The sequence below is a fragment of the Felis catus genome, chromosome X (genome assembly GCF_018350175.1).
Source record: "Felis catus isolate Fca126 chromosome X, F.catus_Fca126_mat1.0, whole genome shotgun sequence".
NCBI lineage: Eukaryota > Metazoa > Chordata > Mammalia > Carnivora > Felidae > Felis > Felis catus.
In genome coordinates, this window is record NC_058386.1 from 89702603 (window position 1) to 89722897 (window position 20295).

Below are 20295 nucleotides of genomic sequence, written 5' to 3' on the forward strand. Positions count from 1 at the left end.
TTGGATCCTGTAATCAAGGGTAATATACTACAGTGCCAAATTCTAGAAAAACCCCTACTGTAAAGGACAAAGATGTTGGAAGACCATAATTCTCCCTGCAACAGAAGAAAAGACAGAAAATACACAGACATGCGCACACACACGGAGACGCTGTATGTTTCTTATACTTTTAAAAGAAACTACCTCCTGGTCAAGAAAAACAAACACACCTCTGATTATACTTTATGTTAGTGGCACTGCTGACATTTGTGCCATCGATCTTCCAGTCTTCAAATCCAAATGTCCTATATAGCAGCCAGACTCAGAAAATGTTCTCACAGATTAATCCCTGGAAGTTCAAACTCAGAGCCTACAAACTGCATGGGGGTTATAAAAAAAGTTCCATGGCCCTTAGAAATCACTTAATACCTTTTTCAGAGACTTCCTCATTGTTGGATTTTTTTTTTCATTTTTCCATCCCTTCCTTTGCATTCTGAAACTTGTTTATTGTGTTGTTAAAATATAACCCCTATGTTTCTATTGTTTTAATGTCTATTTATTTTGAGAAAGAGAGAGAGAGAGAGAGGGAGAGAGAGAGAGAGAGAGAGAGAGAGAGAGAGAGAGAGAGGAGAGAGAGAGAGAGAGAGAGAGAGAGAGAGAGAGAGAGAGAGAGAGAGAGAGAGAGAGAGAGAGAGAGGAGCAGGGGAGGTGTAGAGAGAGAGGGAGAGAGAGAATCCCAAGCAGGCTCCACACTGTCAGCATGGAGTCCAGTGCAGGGCTCGAACCCATGAACTGTGAGATCATGACCTGAGCCGAAACCAAGAGTCAGCAGTTCAATGAACTGAGCCCCCTCTGGCGCCCCTCATTGCATTTTGGTGATGGTTCTATCCTACTATTCAAAGGAAAATGCTTATAGAAAGATAGGTACTATATAAAGTATAAAGGTGTTTTCCCATTCAAGGAGCCAAGATTAGCCAAGAAATTCAGGAAATCTGTGATAATTTATACTCTGAGAACAGCATTTCACTATTTTATAATTTAACAACATAACTTTTCCAGAGTTTGGCCTCTTTTATTTTCCTGTTGGCAGATAAAATTAAAAATATTTTTTTCAGGCTCTCATCCAAAGCCAAGATAAAGACATGTATATGTGTGTATAACCAACACCCTTGCCCCTAACAAACACACATACTGAACAGAAGTTCTAAAACATAGAAGAATCTCACACATTACAACAAAAAGGCTATTTTAACTCTTTTTAAGCATGTAGTTCTGTGTGATTAAGTACGTTCACAGTGTTGTACGACCATCACTACCATCTATCTCTAGAACTTTTATCATCTTGCCAACTTAAACACAGTATTCATTCAATATGAACTCCCCACTCCTCCTTCCTTCCAGCCCTTAGCAAAAGTGTAATTTAAATATACTTTCATAATTTCAAATAATTATAATAATAGGGTCATTAATGTTTTTATATATATAACTACTTATGGAGATATAATTCACATACTGTAAAATTCACCCATTAATGTATACAATTTAATGGGTTTTACTTTATTCACAGAGTTATACAACCATCTCCACTATCCAATTTTAAAACATTTTGTCACATGAAAAGAAGCCTCATACCTGTTAGCAGTCAGTCTCCATTCTTCCCTGCCCCCAGCTCCTGGCAAGCATTAATCTACTTTCTGTCTGTGGATTTGCCCATTCTGGAGTTGTCATGTAAGTGGAATCGTACAATGTGGGGCTTTTTGTGGCTGTTTTTTTTTGCATAATATTTTGGACATTTCATCCAAGCTGTAGAGCTTGTATCAATACTTCATCTTTTAATTGCCTAATAATATTCAATTGTGTGGCCATATCACATTTTGTGATCCATTTCTCTGGTGAGAAGCATTTGGGCTGTTTCCACTTTTTGGCTACTATGAATAATGCTGCTGTAAACACGCATGTATGAGTTTCTGTGTGGACATATGTTTGCATTTCTCTTGGGGAGAGACGTAAGAGTGGAATTGCTGGGTCATATGGTAATTCTATGTTTAATTCTTTTTAATGATTATTTATTTTTGAGAGAGAGGGTGCACGTGCACAAGCAGGGGAGGGGGAGAGAGAGAGAGAGAGAGAGAGAGAGAGAGAGAGAGAGAGAGAGAGAGAGAGAGACATGGAGACACAGAATCTAAAGCAGGCTCCAGGCTCTGAGCTGTCAGCACAGAGCCTGACATGGGGCTCGAATTCATGAACGGCAAGAAAATGACCTGAGCCGAAGTCAGGTGCTTAACGAATAAGCCATCCAGGCGCCCCTCTATGTTTAACTTTTAAGGAACCAGCAAACTGTTTCCCACAGTAGCTGTACCATTCTACATTGCCAACAGCAACGTATGAGGTTCCATTTCCCCATATTCCTACCAACACTGGTTATTGCCTGCCTTTTTAGGTAATAGTGCTGGATCTCCTTTAGTGAAGAGGTTTTAAAAAAATCTATCTCTAGCTTTTACATTAAAACAAGACATCTCCTGAAATTAACAGTTAATTTCTCAACACTGTGACGCAAGTCATTTTGTTTACTTTATTTCCTAGAAAACCAACAAAAGGTAAATTTTAGCTTAGTGCAATTCAAACTATTTCAAGTCAATGAAATTTTCAAGAACCTAAAATGTAACTCCCATGATATGGAGCCTTGCTGCTCAATCATTCTGGGCAAAAAAAAAAAAAAAAAAAAAAAGGAAAGATTAATTAGAACAATGAGTAAGTGAGAGAATACTAGCATGGGTAATGAGACAAACTGATAATCATGCCTCACCATACCAGGACTCAAATGTATTAACTTCAAAACTGAAATAGTGAAGGTACATTAGTCATGATAGAAACAGTCTGATTTTATCAAAACAGTCATTCAAACAAGACTTTTAATTCTGGCGCTTTTTTTTGTAACTCTAAGTAACTTTTCATTAATTTCATGAGCATAGAAAAATTCCAAAAGGTAGGAAGCCCTCAGTATTTCTAAATGCAAAATCCTAGGGAAAAGAACTAGCAATGAAAGCCTAGCAAGGGTTTAAGGGATTATAAAAAAGATGAAAAATGCAGCTGGAGACTGACCTCGGTCAGAGCTGCTAGGCTGGTGTAGTGTGCAAGCTGAGACTATAGAGGGGATATGCCATCCAGAGTTGGGCAGTGGCTTGCTCAAGGCGACCCAGCAAGTTACCCACAGGTATCGAGGCGACCCAGCAAGTTAGTGACACAGGTGGAATACAACCCTAAATCTCTGACTCGGGTCCAAAATACTTTCTAGTATCCATACTTCAGTTGCCACCTGTCAATGGATTAGCATTTTCTGTAATTTTAAAGTTAAATGCTTGCCTTACTTGGCAATTCTGATCTCATACCTGTACTGCCTCTGCCTAAAGAAGATAAATAATAATTTAATAGCATTCATTAGTAGCCAAAGGGTAAATAGAGCTAGACTTCCTGTCTACTGGAAATCTGCAGGAGCAAAAAGGATTTTAAAATATTAATATCGTCCATGGAAAACATTTTATACCAAAGTAGTGTCTGCCAATTTAAATTCTAGGCAGTCTAAGAACCTGACAAACAAGGAGATCTTGTATTAAATTCATATGAAGTTCTCTTTGCTACAATAGGAAGCCATTTTCTCATGTTTAAATATTGCTAGGGGGAAAAAAAACCCAGTTATATACAAAACCAGCTGGCTGCTCCATCACACATGTGATGGATGGGTAAGGTTTAAACAACAGTTTAATTCACATACCAAATTCAAATATATTCAATTCAAATTGGCACCTTACCAAGAATATATTTTACCTAATTGAGAAGCAGCATTAACGTCTGTCAAAGTTAATATCTAATGTTAAATAGCACTTTAATGAAAACGAACATTTAAAAAAAGGAATTAAGAGTTTAGCTATCAAAGAATCAAAGTTTGTGACAGTGCCTGGAAACTATGAAGGAAAAAAAAAACAGCCGAAAGGAGACAAAACCTTAGATTTTACAAGGCTCATCATAAGCGACACAGCATGCAACAGAAGTGATTTAAGTGAAACTAGTGAGTTAGCCATTTACTCACTCGTTCCTTCATTCCTTCCACTTTCTAAACCTTTGAGGACTTTAATCAGCTAGCCAGTGGAAAGTTACCACACTGAGAAGGGCTTCATATTACAGGCCATCATTTTTCAGGACAAGGAAACACAATTAAAACCAAAATGAAAAAAATCTGTTTGGATAGGTGAAGAAAAGCAAATCAAGCATACATTAGTCTGAAATTAAAACAAAAAACACGTTTCTTTCATGAGGGGTTTCAATCATCTGGAAATTCTTCCATTCCTTATCAGAGATTCTGGAACACGTGTGGCTTGTCTGAATTTGAGAAACTTAGAACGCTAGAATCCTAAGCCTAAATCTCAAAAGTTATCCATAAGCTCTACTTCGCATTAAGAAGCAATTTTAGCTTCCCATTATTAAAAAAAATAACAGATGTAAACCAGAATGCAGAAAAGTGACTATGCATCAAACCTAAGGATACAGAAGAGCAACAGAGGACAGGATTATGGATAAGGAAGGAGGAAGGGAACCCTCTTTTGGTAAGTGAGGCCAGTGATCCAAAAGGAAATTTTCAATTGTAAGCCACAGGTAAGTGTTACTTAATTGGGGGACGCTTTTCCCCTTTAGACTACTAAATACAACTTACTTAGTGCTCAATGCATATTAACATTAAAATGTATTGATTTTAACATGTATTACAAAATGTGATACGATGGGTAATTGATGGGGAGTGGAGGAAAACACTAAGGGATGGAACAAAAGGAAGAGAAAGAAAGGAGGGACAGAAAAATAAAGATGGAGAGGAAAACAAGAAATAAGAAAAGGAAGTGGGAGGCAAAAAAAAAGGTAAAAAAAAATAGAGAGAGAGACATACACACAAAAGGACAAACAGAGAAAACAAGGAAGAGTGGAAGGTAGGAGGGAGAGAGAGCAAAAGTGCAATTGGTCCTGCAGGTTTTCATATATATTATTTGGCTCCTATCCTATAGGATTCACTTAGGCTTTAGCGTGGTATCATCCACTGCCTTCTGATTAGTGTAAACTTCTTTTTTTTTTAAGTTTACTCATTTATTTTGAGAGAGAGCAGGGGAGGGGCACAGACAGAGGGAGAGAGGGAGAATCCCAAGCAGACTCCGCACTGTCAGCACAGAGCCCGAACCACGAGCTCATGACCTGAGCTGAAATCAACCGACCAAGCCACCCAGGTGCCCCATGATTACTGTAAACTTCTTGAACTGCTCTAACCTCAAGTTCTTAAAAGGCTTTACTCTCTGAGATAGCTGTAGCTGCCCACCAGGAGGGAAAAATACTGTCTGAGCTGCATGCTGTGATGACCACAGCAATACTGTCAAGAATCTGCCTCCCTCACCAGAAGTTCCTCACCTCGCCTTTAAATGAGGAGACTGGGTTGAGTCTGACTTAGTGGAGCAGAACTACAACTGGAAAATATAAGATACATAAAGAAACAGATGGCCACATGTTTAGTGTGAATGGCAGGTGTTCTTCATTTCCCTCCGTATAATGTCCACCTAACGCCGTCTGCAGACTTTTTGGATTTACTCTATCCTGTTCTTAGAAATGAACTACCAGGAACAGTTTTTGTTTCAATTATTTTTTCTGCTGAAAATCCATTGGGTATAATGAACATAATTTATGGCCCAGGTTCATCTTTTTTTAATTGAGGTTTAGTTGACATACAGTATTATATTAGTTTCAGGTATACAACATACTGATTTGACATTTGTATACGCTGTGAAAGGATCACCATAGTAAACCTGGTTACCATCTGTCACCATACAAAGTTACTACAATACCGTTTACTATATTCCCCATGCTGTACATTACATCCCATGACTCCACTCATTTCACCCCTGCTCAACTCCCCACTCCCCTCTAGCAACCATCAGTCTGTTCTCTGCATCTATGAATCTGGGTTTTGTTTTGTTCATTTTCATTTTGTTCTTTAGATTCCACATATATGAAATCATATGGTATTTATATCTCTCTATAGCAGCATAATGCCCTTAAGTTTCATTCATGTGGTCACAAATGGCAAGATTTCATTCTTTTTTTATGGCAGAAGAGTATTTCATTATGTGTATGTGTGTGTGTGTGTGTGTGTGTGTGTGTGTGTGTGCATGTTATTACTTCTTCCTTATTCATTCATCTGTCAATGTATACTTAGGTTGCTTCCATATCTTGGGTATTGTAAACAATGCTGCAATGAACATGGGTGCGTTTATTGTTTTGAATCTGTGTTTCCATTTTCCTCTGATACCTGGTAGAATTGCTGGATCGCATGGTAGTTCTATTTTTAATTTTTCAAGGAACCTCCATACTGTTTTCCATAGCAGCTGCACCAATGTACATTCCCACCAACAGTGCATGAAGCTTCCTTTTTCTCCACATCCTCACCAACACTTGTTAGTTGTTTTCTTGATAGCAGCCATTCTGATAGGTGTAAGGTGATATCTCATTGTGGTTGTGATTTGCATCCCCCTGATGATTAGTGATGTAGAGCATCTTTTCCTACGTCTTTTGGCCATGTGTATGTCTTTGGAAAAAGGTCCATTCATATCCTCTGCTCATTACTTAAAAGGATTTTTGTTGTTATTGAGTTGTAGGACTTCTTTATATATTAACCCCTTATCAGATTTATGATTTGCAAATATCTTTTCCCATTCAGTAGTTTGCCTTTTTGTTTTGTTAATAGTTTCCCTTACTGGGGCGCTGGGTGGCTCAGTTGGTTAAGCGTCCGACTTCAGCTCAGGTCATGATCTCACAGTCCGTGAGTTCGAGCCCCGCGTCAGGCTCTGTGCTGACAGCTCGGAGTCTGAAGCCTGCTTCAGATTCTGTGTCTCCCTCTCTCTCTGCCCCTCCCCTCCTCATGCTCTGTCTCTGTCTCAAAAATAAATAAAAACATTAAAAAATAAAAAAAAAATAGTTTCCCTTGCTGTGCAGAAGCTTCTGATGTAGTCCCATTTGTTTACTTTTTCTTTTGCTTCCCCTGCCTTTGGGGTCAGATCCCTGCCCTCCCCCCCAAAAAAAACTATCACTAAGACTGATGTCAAGAACCTTACCACCTATGTATCTATGTTTTCTTCTAGGAATTTTATGGTTTCGGGTCTTATATTCAAGTCTTTACTCCATTTTGAGTTAATTTTTGTATATGGTGTAAGGTATCAGTCCAGTTTCATTCTTTTGCACATAGCTGTCCAGTTGTCCCAATGTCATTTATTGAAGAGACTGTCCTTTCTCCATTGTATATTCTTGCTCCCTTTGTTGTAATTTACCACACATGCATGAGTTTATTTCTGGGCTTGGTATTCTGTTTCCTTGTTCTATGTGTCTGTTTTTATGCCACTACCATACTGTTTCAATTACTACAGCTCTGTGGTATAGTTAGAAATCTGGGCGTGTGATACCCCTGGCTGTGTTTTTTTCTTTCTCTAAACTCTTTGGACTATTCAGGGGTTTTTTGGTAGTTCCATATCAACTTTGGAATTATTTGTTCTAGTTCTGTGAAAAACGCCATTGGAAGTCTGATAGGAATTGCACTGAATCTGTAGATTGCTTTGGGTAGTATGCACATTTTAACAATATTAAATCTTCCAATCCATGAGTGTGGAATATCTATTTCTTTGTGTCTTTTTCAATGTCTTTCATTAATGTTTTATAGTTTTCAGTGCATAGGTCTTTCACCTCCTTGGTTAAATTTATTCCTAGGTATTTTATTCTTTTTGATATGACTGTAAATGGGATTGTTTTCTTGATTTCTCTGATAGTTTGTTAGTGTACAGGAATGCAACAGATTTTTGTGTATTAATTTTGTATTCTGCAATTTTACTGAATTCATTTATCAGTTCTAGCAAGTTTTTTTGTGGAATCTTTGGGGTTTTCTATATACAGTATCATGTTATCTGCGAATAGTGATAGTTTTACTTATTCTTTTCTAACTTTCATGTCTTTTATTTCTTTCTCTTGCCTAATGGCTTTGGCTAGGACTTCCAATACTGTGTTGCTAAAAAGGATTAGAGTAGGAATCCTTGCCTTAGAGGTTTTAGAGGAAAAGCTTTCAGCTTTTCACCATTGAGTATTATATTACATGAGGGTTTGTCATGTACGGACTTTATTATGTTGAGGGTATGTTTCCTCTATATGGACTTTGTGGAGAGGTTTTATCATAAATGGATGTTGAACTTTGTTAAATGCTTTTTCTGCATCTTTTTAGATGATCATATGATTTTAATCTTTCACTTTGTTAATGTGGTGTATTACATTGATTGATTTGCAGATGTTGAATTGGAATAAATCCCACTTGATTATGGTATAGGATTCTTTCAATGTACTGATGAATTCAGTTTGCTCATATCTTGTTGAGGATTTTTACATTTATGTTCATCAAGGATATTAGCCTGTAATTCTTTTTTTGTGGTGTCCTTCTCTGGTTGTGGTATCAGGGTAATCCTGGCCTCATAAAATGAGTTTGGAAGCATTCCATCCTCTTCAATCTTTGGAAGAGTTTGAGGAGGGTAGGTATTAAATCTTCTAATGTTTGGTAGAATTCACCAGTGACACTGCCTGGTCCTGGACTTCATTTGTTGGGAGGGTTTTGATTACTGATTTAATCTCCTTACCCTAGTGATCTAGTAATCAGTCTAATCAGATTTCCTATTTCTTCATGATTCCGTCCCGGAAGACTGTAAGTTTCTAGGAATTCATCCATGTCTTCTAGATTGTCCAATTTATTAGTGTATACTGGTTCATAGCAGTCTCTTATGATCCTTTGTGTTTCGGTTGTATCAGTTGTAACTTCTCTTTTATTTCTGATTTTATTTATTTGAGCCCCCCTTTTTTTTCTTGGAGAGTCTAGCTAAAAATTTGTCCGTTTTGTTTTTTCAAAGAAGTAGCTCTTAGTTTCACTGATCTTTTCTATTGTCTTTTTGCCTCTATGTCATTTATTTCTGCTCTGATCTTTATTATTTCCTTCCTTCTACTAACTTTGGGCTTCATTTGTTTCTCTTTTTCTAGTTACTTTAGGTGCAAAGCTGAGATTTCTCTTATTGTTTTGAGGTAGGCCTGTATTGCTATAAACTTCCCTCTTAAAACTGCTTTTGCTACATCTCATAGATTTTGGCATGCTGTATTTCTATTTTCATAGAATGGTCAAGACCTTGTATCCTGGAGTCAGATATACCTGCATGTGGATTCTGGCTGCATTACTTACTAGTTGGGTGGCATCTGGGCCGGTCTCTTAACTTGCATGAGCCTCAATTTCCTCATCTATAAAATGGTGATGATAATAATACCTACCTCACAGAGCTACTGTGACAAGTAAATAAAATAATAATACCTGCATAAGTGCTTTGTATCCGCTAGATGCTCAATAAGTAGTGACTGTCAAAGAACTTTCACTGTAAGTTTATAGTCACAGGACTGTCCCCATATCATGACTCGGGTGAAAGAAAGGGAGCCCAATAATAAGAATGACCCTTCAACCTTGATACAGGGGAATCTAAACAAGTTATCTTCTCTAGGAATTAAATGTGGCCATCTCAAGGAATACTGACTACTTTTCCAGGCATGGTATTTTTGAGAAGGCTTAATTTCATTTTCTTTCATTTTCTTTTTTCTTTAATGTTTATTCATTATTTCTGAGAGAGAGAGACAGAGTGTGGGGGGAAAGGGAAGAGAGAGAGGGAGACATAGAATCTGAAGCAGGCTCCAGGCTCTGAGCTGTCAGCACAGAGCCCGATGCGGGGCTAGAACTCACGAGCCATGAGATCATGACCTGAGCCAAAGTTGGACGCTCAACTGACTGAGCCACTCAGGCGCCCCTCTTTCGTTTTCAAAATACTTATTATGTACCTGTTACATTCATCTGATCATGTGAAGAGCCATGAGGATATAAGAATAGATTAGAAAATAATATACGGGTATGTGTAAAAGATTTATTAAAATCACATACAATAAGAATGCTGGAAAGGTCAGATAAGGTTTGTTTCTTTTCTGGAAGGATCTGCTTTACACTCTCTGCTACTGGTTTACTGGTTAACACGTGACCCAGAATTATAGGTAAATTTACAGAAATGAAATGTATACATACTTTTCTCTAGTTAACAAATCTACTATATCAAGTAATGTGCTTCTTCATTAAGAATTTCTATTATTCTACAGGTATGCATTCCTATGTTGCTTTGTGACTTTTAGTGTTCCTGAGCTAGATTTTTAAAAATCTCCAGGGCAGGGATTGGTCTTTTACTTCCATACAGGAATCATTTACCAAGAAATGCAGTTCCCTGAACTGTTATCAATTTATCTTCAATGGATTTAAATATATTATCATCTACTGTACTGGTTATGCTACATCAAAATTTTTAGCAACAAAACAAAACACTTTCTGAATAACAGACACAGAATGAGATGTGCTTTCCTCTTCTAAACACCTGGTTTAAATGTTTTGATTCTTATCAGTAAGAAAAGTTTGATCACATACCCCCAATATGTATATTTATTTATAAGTACTACTATCACTAGCTAATATATCCAAAGTACAATATATGCTTGAGTAAGCTTTGTTGTTAAAGATAGCATGTATAAATACATATTATAAATAATGTTCTTGATCATTTCTTATTGTGAGGCTGACATCTTGTTAGGATATCTTCATTCTTAGTTTAGGACTTGTCCAACCAAGTCATAAGGTAATTTGTAGAAGGGTTAGCTAGCTCCACCATTTTCTTGTCTTTGCCTTGTGCTTATATTGTTACTATTATCACCAATCCATTGTTCCTTTGCAGGAATCGTCTTAAGCTACTTGTCCATCCTGCATGGGTTAGTTTATCTAGCTTTAGCTAACCTATGAACAATGGTCAGATGGCTTCAGAAGACTCCTACAAAGAAACCACTGGTTGAAGATAATACTAAGAACCATGAATCCACTTAACCAGGTGCATGTAAACTAAAATACATTGCTATATGCTGAAAGTGAATGAAAGGAGTATACCACTATCAATTTCCATCAAATCATGGATATCATACATTTCCTCAAGATCCCTCATTTAGAGTATATGACAGTGACCTTCAGGTATAGACCAAATGAGGATACCAGGGGCCATCTATACACGAAGTGTTAGTGGAAGTTAGTGGGTATCTTATTTTAGATAAAAGGATCATAAATAGAATTTCTAATTTTTTTATTCTCACCCCACAGTGGATGGTCTGGGTGCACCCCTCTTTGGAGACTGCAAATCTAAAGCTCCTAATCAAATCCTAGGAGACTGGTTCTAATATACGTAGTAGACACATGATACTACGAGCAAAGTCAGCCTTAAATACAAAAGAGCCAATATCTGCTGAGTAGCTACTGTAAGCCAGGTACTATGCAAGTATTACCTTGCTGGAGTTTTCAAAACAACCCCATTTCGTAGATGAGGAAACTGAGGTTTGGTGAGATTAAGCAACTTGCCGAAGATCATAAAAATAAGGTAACAGAGCTGACATCTGAACTCTTCAGGGCTGCCTGTTTCTAGAGCCCATTCTCTTTGCATGGTACCACTTCTAGAATGTTAGCAAATCAACATATATGTATACACACACATTTCATCAGTTTTAAGGAAATTTTCCCCCAATTAGTGCTGCTTCCCCTGGGGTTTAACTGGACGCTTTAGGTTATAACTGTGAGCAGGTTCTGAAACTAAGATAAATGGTACTTTTTTAGTCAAAGTATTAGCTTGTTTTTGTTCTCATTTTCTCCATTTTGATCTTGGTGATTCAGAGCTGCTGCCATTGAAAAACATGTTTTATCTAAATGTAATAAGCCCTATTAGTGAGACACTAAGCCTTCCCCTATTCTGAAGCCTTTCCACAATTTGAAATTTAATCTGCTGGAAGTCAATAATAGCGTTACCAAAGAACTAGTTTTGGACATATCTAGACTGGCGGGCCTGTTTCTGATTTTTAACTTTGCTTTTCCAACCTGAATGAAAAAGCTCTGTCATCCTCACCACAAAAGTCCTGCAATTTCTTTGCTCCCCTCTTTCCATGGTAATCAGATCTACAAATTAAACCCCGAACTGCGAAACGTATGTTGTCACTGCAACTTATGTGCCACGTTAGGGTGGTCTGGCCTTACCCACTGGCTAACTGTCCTCTCTGAAACTTTTGCCAGTCCTAAATGCTACAGGTCTGCTGAGAGCCAGCAGGCTAGTTCTTATTGTGGGGTCTGTCATTTTCTCAGATGTCACTGATGGGGGACTCAAGGTAACAAAGGAGAAGAATGTCGTCGGTCTTAAAGATGAGGTACAAGGTAAACTTATCAACTCGGTCATGGTTGAGGGAGAGAGAGAGAGAAGAAATCCAGCCCTCCCCACTGCCTCACTGAGATGTCTTTCATCTTTAGTTTCCTTCTCTTCTTCCCCCTCCCCCCAACTTCTGGATGTTTTCCTCTGTCCTTTCTTCTTTCTACGCTAATAAGGTAAGGAGGATAGAATAGGAACATGTGATAAGGAGGAGATGAAAGAAAAGAGGGATAGGGATAACACTAAGACAAAGGCACAGAGCTGCTGCCCCCAGCGGACACTGTAACAGGCCAGGGTGTGAGGCAACCGCAGGTTCTTATGCTCTGCCATGGGGTCAAGATGACTCATTCCCTTTGGTACTGGTTTGAAGGTTGTATTTCAGCCTTTGGCGAGTAGCCAGGTGATGGTGACAGAGAAAGGTACAAGATCCACTGCTTGGTTCTCTCTAGGGTCTTAAAGGTAACCTTGAAAAGCAGAAGGGGTGCTGGGAAGAAAAGTCGAGGGCCTCGGCCCCCTCACCGCTCAAACAGGCAATGGGTCTAGAATCAGCTCCTGGATTTGTATACTTTCCAGTGGCAGATTTCTCTATGATGAATCAGAACCACGTGTCTGTTGTTAAGGCTTCTGTCACTTGCCTTACACCGACTGAAGTGGAACTATTCTAATTTGTATCACTGTGTGGTACCTTCGGGGAAGAGTTTCAATCATTCCTGTCATCTTTGTTTTATATGATTCTTCAGAGTTTCCCAAGGGTCTTCACATCTTTTATCCTAGCTGACCCTCAAAACAGCTCCCTGAAGTGGACAAAGTGAATGCTACATTACATTAGAAACCGTACTAGATGCCCTTGAAGAACAAGGCCCCCTACAGTCATAGGGTCATCCACTGTCAAAGCTACAAGCACTCCGAGATCATCCAGTTTGCACTCTTCATTTGACATTTGGGGGAACTAGAGCAGAAAGTGACTGTACGGCGCGTCTCCTGACTTTCCTCGTCCCCCATCCACTGACCTTTCACATGTTTGTTGACCGCCTCGGTCTTAATCCAATAACATTCCAGAACGGATGTTCAAGGAGCAAAGAAGAAAATGATGCCAAAGGCACCTGGGAACAGCTAGGATAAAGCAGTGAGCTTCCCAGCATAACCCAATGCTGCCAGGCACCTGGCCCTTGTCAGTATGCTGAAGCCATGCAGAATCTAGAAACTGAGCAGATAAGGGTGCAGGAGCGCCAGAGCCAACACCCGTGAGGGTGGCAAATTCGAATAAGGTCTTCACTGTTCCCCTCCTTTGTGTTTCTAATTCACCCCCTCCTCATCCTGCTTTGCTCTCACACACTAGGACGTGTTGCTTTTTCCTGATTGTGCTTTTTTTTTTTTGCTCTTTTTGCCCTTACAGTCCATCTATTCCATCCCATCAGTTCTCCATAGTTGCTGAGCTGCAGGGAAGGAACGTTCAGCGGAAAAAGTTATGCATTTTATAAAAATAGCGTATTTAATGCCCTTTTCTCCAGCTCTGACAACTAGAGGCTCTGTCCCTGTTGTAAATGCCACCGTATGTTCTGGTTGTGCGTGTATAAATAAGTCAAATTTATAAGGCGGTCAGGGCAAGATAACCTCAACGCCCATTTTCAAGTAAATATCACAATGCCATGCGCAGATGGAACATGAGGGAGATATGTGGCTCTTGATGTGCTGCTAAAGCTCTCGGACTTTAATCCAACCTACCTTCCAGTCTTGGAACAGGTTTTGCTTTATTCCTTTCAACGGATATGTTTAAACTGAGCCGGATCCAACGGACCAGGGTATTTTAGCTCTTCATCTCTTGTTTGGTCACATCTTGATAAACCCAATTTTCAAAGGCCAAGAAAACTTTCACTTGTATAGTCTTCCATTCTACTGCCATTAAAAATTACTTCATTCTCCCACTGAAAAAGGTCCTTACTCTGATTGTGTTTCCCTGAAACAAGCACATGGGGTAATAAAATACGCTGGAAAAGCTCTAGCAAAATGCTGCTGAAATCACGGCAATTGCTGATTTGGTACTACAGTACGTATTAGGAAAACCACAATAGATACTAAAAGGAAACAGCATCATTTGGGGATGGAAAAAATGCAATGGATAAAAGGCACACAATTTAAGTTACGGTCAAGTGACAAAACGCTATGTCCCCCACAGCAGAGCCTGCCACGAATAAGTGGCAGCCCCAATGATTACTGTTGGAAGGGAGTATCTATGAACGTGAGTTAATGAATTCAGCAAATATTTATTCAGTACCTGCTATGTGCCAAGCACAGGTATACAGCCAGGGGCACAGCACTGCTCAACTGCAGTTTTGTGGAACACCTGACTTCACAGAAGTCTTACTACACCACCTTAACGTGACCGGCATTTATATGAGCAACACGGAACACCTACCGATAAGTACAGATCTCATAAATGGACTCATGTTTTAGACATGTAAAGCAAAGAAACAAACAAAAAATCAGCCCCCAAAAGAGGAAAGCACCTAAATTCACAAGGCCTTACTACTTTTCACTCTACGGATGCTATCCTGTTTGCAGAAAATCTACCAGGCTTAGCAAGACCCTGTGGAAATCCAATAACTAAGTTTTTGACTCTTCCATACCCACATACGTGTTATACGTGTAACTTCATTAGGCCATAAACTCCGTGAGTATGGCCGCTGCGCTCATTTTTGCTCACCACTGTATACCCAGTGCCTGGTGTTCAGTAGCTGCTGAGGAAACACTGAAGGAGTAAAAGACAGAATATAGGAAGGTAGTCCCAGATTTAATAAACATGTGTTGGTAATATAATTAACACTAAAATGGCCCTACTGCTTCTACTGTATTAAATAGCGAACGTTGCCCTATACGCTAAATATCCTTTTATTCATCAACTTAAAAACTGTCCACACTAAAGTGTGTTTTCCCCTGTCTCATTTAGGTGGTCACTCTTTTTCGTCCTTTTTGTCTTTTCGTCTTTTAGTCAGTTAAGTTGCTGTGCATCCAGAGGGCAGCATGGTTTGGCAACATTTTTCTACCTAAAACTCACGGACCACCGCTACAAACAGACAACAATCCACCTTCATGATAGAGTCACAGGCTTGCTTTGATCTCACAGGCCTTTTCCCCCAAAGAAAACACAGATGCCTCGCATCCCGAAGGAGCTCGATGGCCTCTTATGTTTCTGGGGTGATTATTACTATTCCGTTGTAGTTGGAAACATATAGGGACCCATATTCCTGGTCTATTTTTATGCCTTTCACACTTTGGGATAAAGGAACATCTTATGAAGTGGATGAATCACAAGTCAGTGAGGGCAGGCTCAGAGAAAAGAAGCACAAGGTAACGGTCCCTCAAAGAACACGGGCCTAAAGAAACTCAGCCATCAGTTCACAAATAAAAAAATCCTTTGAAAGATTCCTCTTCCCCCTCTCTGGGTTCTCTGTGGGATTTCAGGTGAGTAAGCATCCAAAGGGAAACGGGGACTTAATGGAAATCAACCCTCTGGAGCCATGAGAATGTTCTAGTGGGAGAAGGGCTGGCTCCTGAGAAGAAGACTAATAGACCTCTCTAGTAGGGCCGTCAGAATGTTTATCAACTAAGAGGTTCTACAACTTACCAGGCTGATAGGGGTTAAAGGATTAGTATGCACCAGCACGCGTTCTCTCAATCACATTAGACTTGTAAATTCCCAGGTCTGGTTTGCCTTTTACAAGGAATAATATTGGTTTAGAATAGGCTGCCCAGAGCCCGTTCCACGAATCTGAGAGACGAGGTGACAGCACCTCATTTTCCTTTGCCGCTGCCATGTCTTCTCCCTCTCCCATGGAACTAAAAGTCACTTCTCAGACTTTGGTAAACAACATTAAGGAAACTGAGAGAATATTTTCTGTGGACTTAACTTTCCTGGAAATAATTATCGGTGATGGAAAACAAACTCTTCGTAACAGAATAAAACATCATTAATTTGGGCTCCACTGATTCAAAATTTGTGCTAATTCAAACAGACCTAGGCTGACTGGAAAAGAAGGGTCTGCTACGCTAAACAAATCAACTTTGTAATTAAGGTTATGAGAGAAGTACAGGACTTGCTGAAAGAGAAACTATTTTCAGGACTAAGGAATTAGCCATCTCTGTGCACTGTAACATCATAATTAGGAACCTTTTGTTGTAGATGAAAAACCAGCTCTCTGAAGACATCTACTTGATAGTACTCTGCTAGCTCATTTCAAGTTCTCTGTGTCATTAAAACAAGCACAACTATTTTAAAAATACACATTCATTCATTCTTTATTGATCATACTGGACTTCCTGCAATTATTTTGAATTAGGAAGCTTTTATGTCCACTTTGGTATTGCTAGTTCCTCGCCTACAGTCACAGTCATGCTCAAAGACCTGGAAGTCCAAGTTTCCTGGTACATCATTAATAACTGAATCAGAAATGTGGCCCAAGCCTCCTGACTGAGTTCAGCCACTTCCTGTCTGAACTAAAGAAGTTACAAACTTTTAATACCCTGGGTCACATCTAGTTGTAAAATGGGGGGGGGGGAATGCTTATATCCCTGAGGTTATAGACCCACACACCAGAACAAACAAAATGTGAGGCAAAGCAACAAAGTTCCTGGAAAATCTATAAGTACTAAATATTCAGTCGTTATGAAACAAATGTCAATTGAAAGCCCAACAAAGTAGTATCACTGTCCAAAGGGAACATCCTTAGACACTCCTCACACTTCCATACTGGCTCTCATTTTACTCTGTGAGCATGCCTCACTGTCTCAGAGGCCCAGTTACCTTATCACAAGGACATGTCTCACCACTCAGATTATACTGTATGCTCCTGGATTTGGACAGGTTTCCCTTAAGCACAACACACAGAATTAGCACGTCATGGATGGGTATTCCACTAATTTCACTTGGTTTGGGGTGATAAGACTCCCTCTTTTCATATACAGAATTGTAAATCGGAGCAATAAAAAAAAAAAAAAAAGGCTCCAAGATTTCCAGTTTCTATAGAAACCTCGGAAAATAACCAGAACCACCAAATGTGTTTGCTTAAGGAAATTTGGGACACTAAAATTGATAGGGATCCCACAAGAATACTGAATAAAATAATCATAGGTCAATGTTCCAAAGTGAAATGCTAGCCAGTAAATTTTATAGGGGAAAAAAAAACCTCTTCAAAATGGTTTTGGGCAGGGCGCCTGGGTGGCTCAGTGGGTTGAGCATCCGACTTCAGCTCAGGTCATGATCTCCCATGTTCATGAGTTCGAGCCCCGCATTGGGCTCACCACTCTCAGCTCAGAGCCCGCTTCAGATCTTCTGTCCTCCCCTCTCTGCCCCTCCCCCGCCTGTGTGCATGCTCACGCTCTCTCTCTCTCTCTTTTTTTAATTTCTTTTAACGTTTATTCATTTCTGAGAGACAGAGACAGAGCATGAGCAGGGAACAGGCAGAGAGAGGGAGACACAGAATCTGAAACAGGCTCCAGGCTCCGAGCTGTCAGCACAGAGCCCGACGCGAGGCTCGAACTCATAGACTGTGAAATCATGACCTGAGCTTAAGTTGGATGCTCAACTGACTGAGCCACCCAGGTGCCCCACTCTGTCTCTGTCTCTCTGTCTCTCTGTCTCTCTGTCTCTCTCTCTCTGTCTCTCTCTCTCTGTCTCTCTCTCTCTCTCTCTCTCTCTCTTGCCTGGCTTAAGAAAATATTGAAGGTAGTCAGCAAACACAGGGCACAAACCACCTGCTCGGCGGGGTGAGGCAGCTTAGGGCTGTTCCGGTTTGGGAGGGTTTTTCTATGGAAGATCATCAACAGCATAATCCACACCTGGATAAAACTAAGCACTGACCACGAATTTGGTAAATAAATATTAAGAAACAAATGTAGTCATAACACACACTGGCCACTTGTCTAAAGTTTCACTACTTCATGCTAGGGAATTCTAATACACTGACATTTTTAAAAGTTTGCCATCTTTTATTTGAAAAAATTTTTTAAACTATGTGCATAACAGCAACCACCCTGTCATTTTCCTTACATTTCAGGGCTTTTCTTCCCTCCAGAAAAGACAAGTCAACATCTGTACCTAGGGAACAATTGAAATCATCTTGTGGTGCTAACTGCTCATTTTCACAGCACTACATGAACATCACTCCCAATGTAGTGACCCCGGCTGCTACCTGGAAATGTTATTTTCTTTGTTAATGGAAATTACTGCCACAGGGGCTGGATTCTTTCACGCCAGGCATCAGCCCCCACAGGCAGCTTTGAGAATCTAGCCAAGTGAAGAAATCCAAAGTGTCACCGGGCTAGCAAAACACCAGTCTAAGAGTTTGAATTAGAACATCACTCAGCTACATTATAACAACAACTCTTCTAAATTGGAATCATCTTCACCAAACATCTGGGAAGCTCCCCACAGGAGAAATGATGACTTCTGGGTAAGATAAGATGCTGACTTTTATCATAGTACAAAAGTCAGTTTCCATTGTCCTGGACAAATCAGCAGATGTGCTGTTTACCTTTAAGGAAGCCTGGAATCTATTTTAACTCAGCCTTGAAACCCAGACATCTTAGGTAATAAGTACAGATATTTAAATTCCATAACAACTGCCCAGTGTTTACAAACATTTATTTCTTTGTAGATTTCTCTTCCACAAAATGTATATGTGGTTGCAAGGAGGAATTTTGAGGGTTCAGCTGTACTTTAACAAACGTTATAATGTCGGTGTTCCTCCAAGCAAGTGGCAGCCCTATAAAAATTATTTTTTATTTTCTAAGCTTTGCTTTGTGGCATGGGCTAAAAGAAAAGAACAATATCAAGGGTCTTGCTCCTCTCTTTTCTTTATTACACCTTTACATAAAATATTAAATGGTAATACTATATCATGTAATAATGTATTAGATCATAGACTCCTCTCTCACTACTGTATCCTGAAAGGAAGCAATTTTCAATCAACTCTTAATTTAGAAAACTCTTCAGTGCTCAAATGGAGAAATAAAGCGACCCTAAGATGAAAGTCAAAATTACTCTGATGTTAAAAATGACTCTTTTGCAAGCAAATGTGTGAGAGGTATGCCTCTTTCTGGGCTGCCTATTGATGACGTCATCTCCCCATCATGGAAGAAGGAACCTTTGGAGCGGTCTTTAACCCGTCCCTTTACCTCACTCCTCACATACAGTCTCCCCTTGTTCTGGCACTACCCTGTCTCTGTTCTATGTCTCCTTACATCCTTCCTGTTACTAATCGAATTCACATCTGTAGCAACTCTCGTGTGGAATTTTTAAAATGAGCCTCCTAACTGTTCTGTTTCTCATCCCTATCCTTTCCATTCCATCCTGTATCTATAAGCAGCCAGAGTCATCCCTGAACGACATTATTACTTTGCTGAAAAGCTTTCAATGCCAATTCTTTGCTTTTAGAAAAAAAATCCAGCCCTAGGCTATCATTGTATCTCCCACTCTCAGTCACGAGAGAGCTCCAGCCACACAGCGTTACGGTTCTCCCCTAAACAACACACACTGTTCCGTCTCCTTGTATTTGGCTCAGAAACTTTTTGGACACATAATGCATACCTTCTCCACGTCCTCACTTTTGAATGTGGAAATTGAGTCTTGAATGTCCACAGAGATTCAGCTTAAATGTCAGTTCTGTAAAACCTTCCCCAGTATATCCGACCACAGCCAATTTCCCTCACTTTCCAGTTGTGTTGTGTATACGTCTAAGGTAGCACTTACCACACTCTTCTTTGTAGTTCTTTTGTGCGCGCTGTCTCTCTTACAAGACTACAAGCTCACAGAGGGAAGACAGCACACATTGTGCATCCTTGTACCTCAGCAGTACCTGGTACACAGTACCTTGCTCAGAGTGATGGGCATAATAAATGTAGAATTGAACTGAACAGACCTTACTTCAGCCTGATGTAATTGAGAAGCAAGACTGTC

General features: G+C 39.6%; 1 protein-coding gene across 2 annotated transcripts in view; it reads right to left on the minus strand.

Moving 5' to 3' along the window:
• Positions 1 to 20295, minus strand: part of AMMECR1 (AMMECR nuclear protein 1) — a 111405-nt gene that overhangs the window by 23352 nt on the left and 67758 nt on the right. The gene's annotated exons all lie outside the window — the stretch shown is intronic.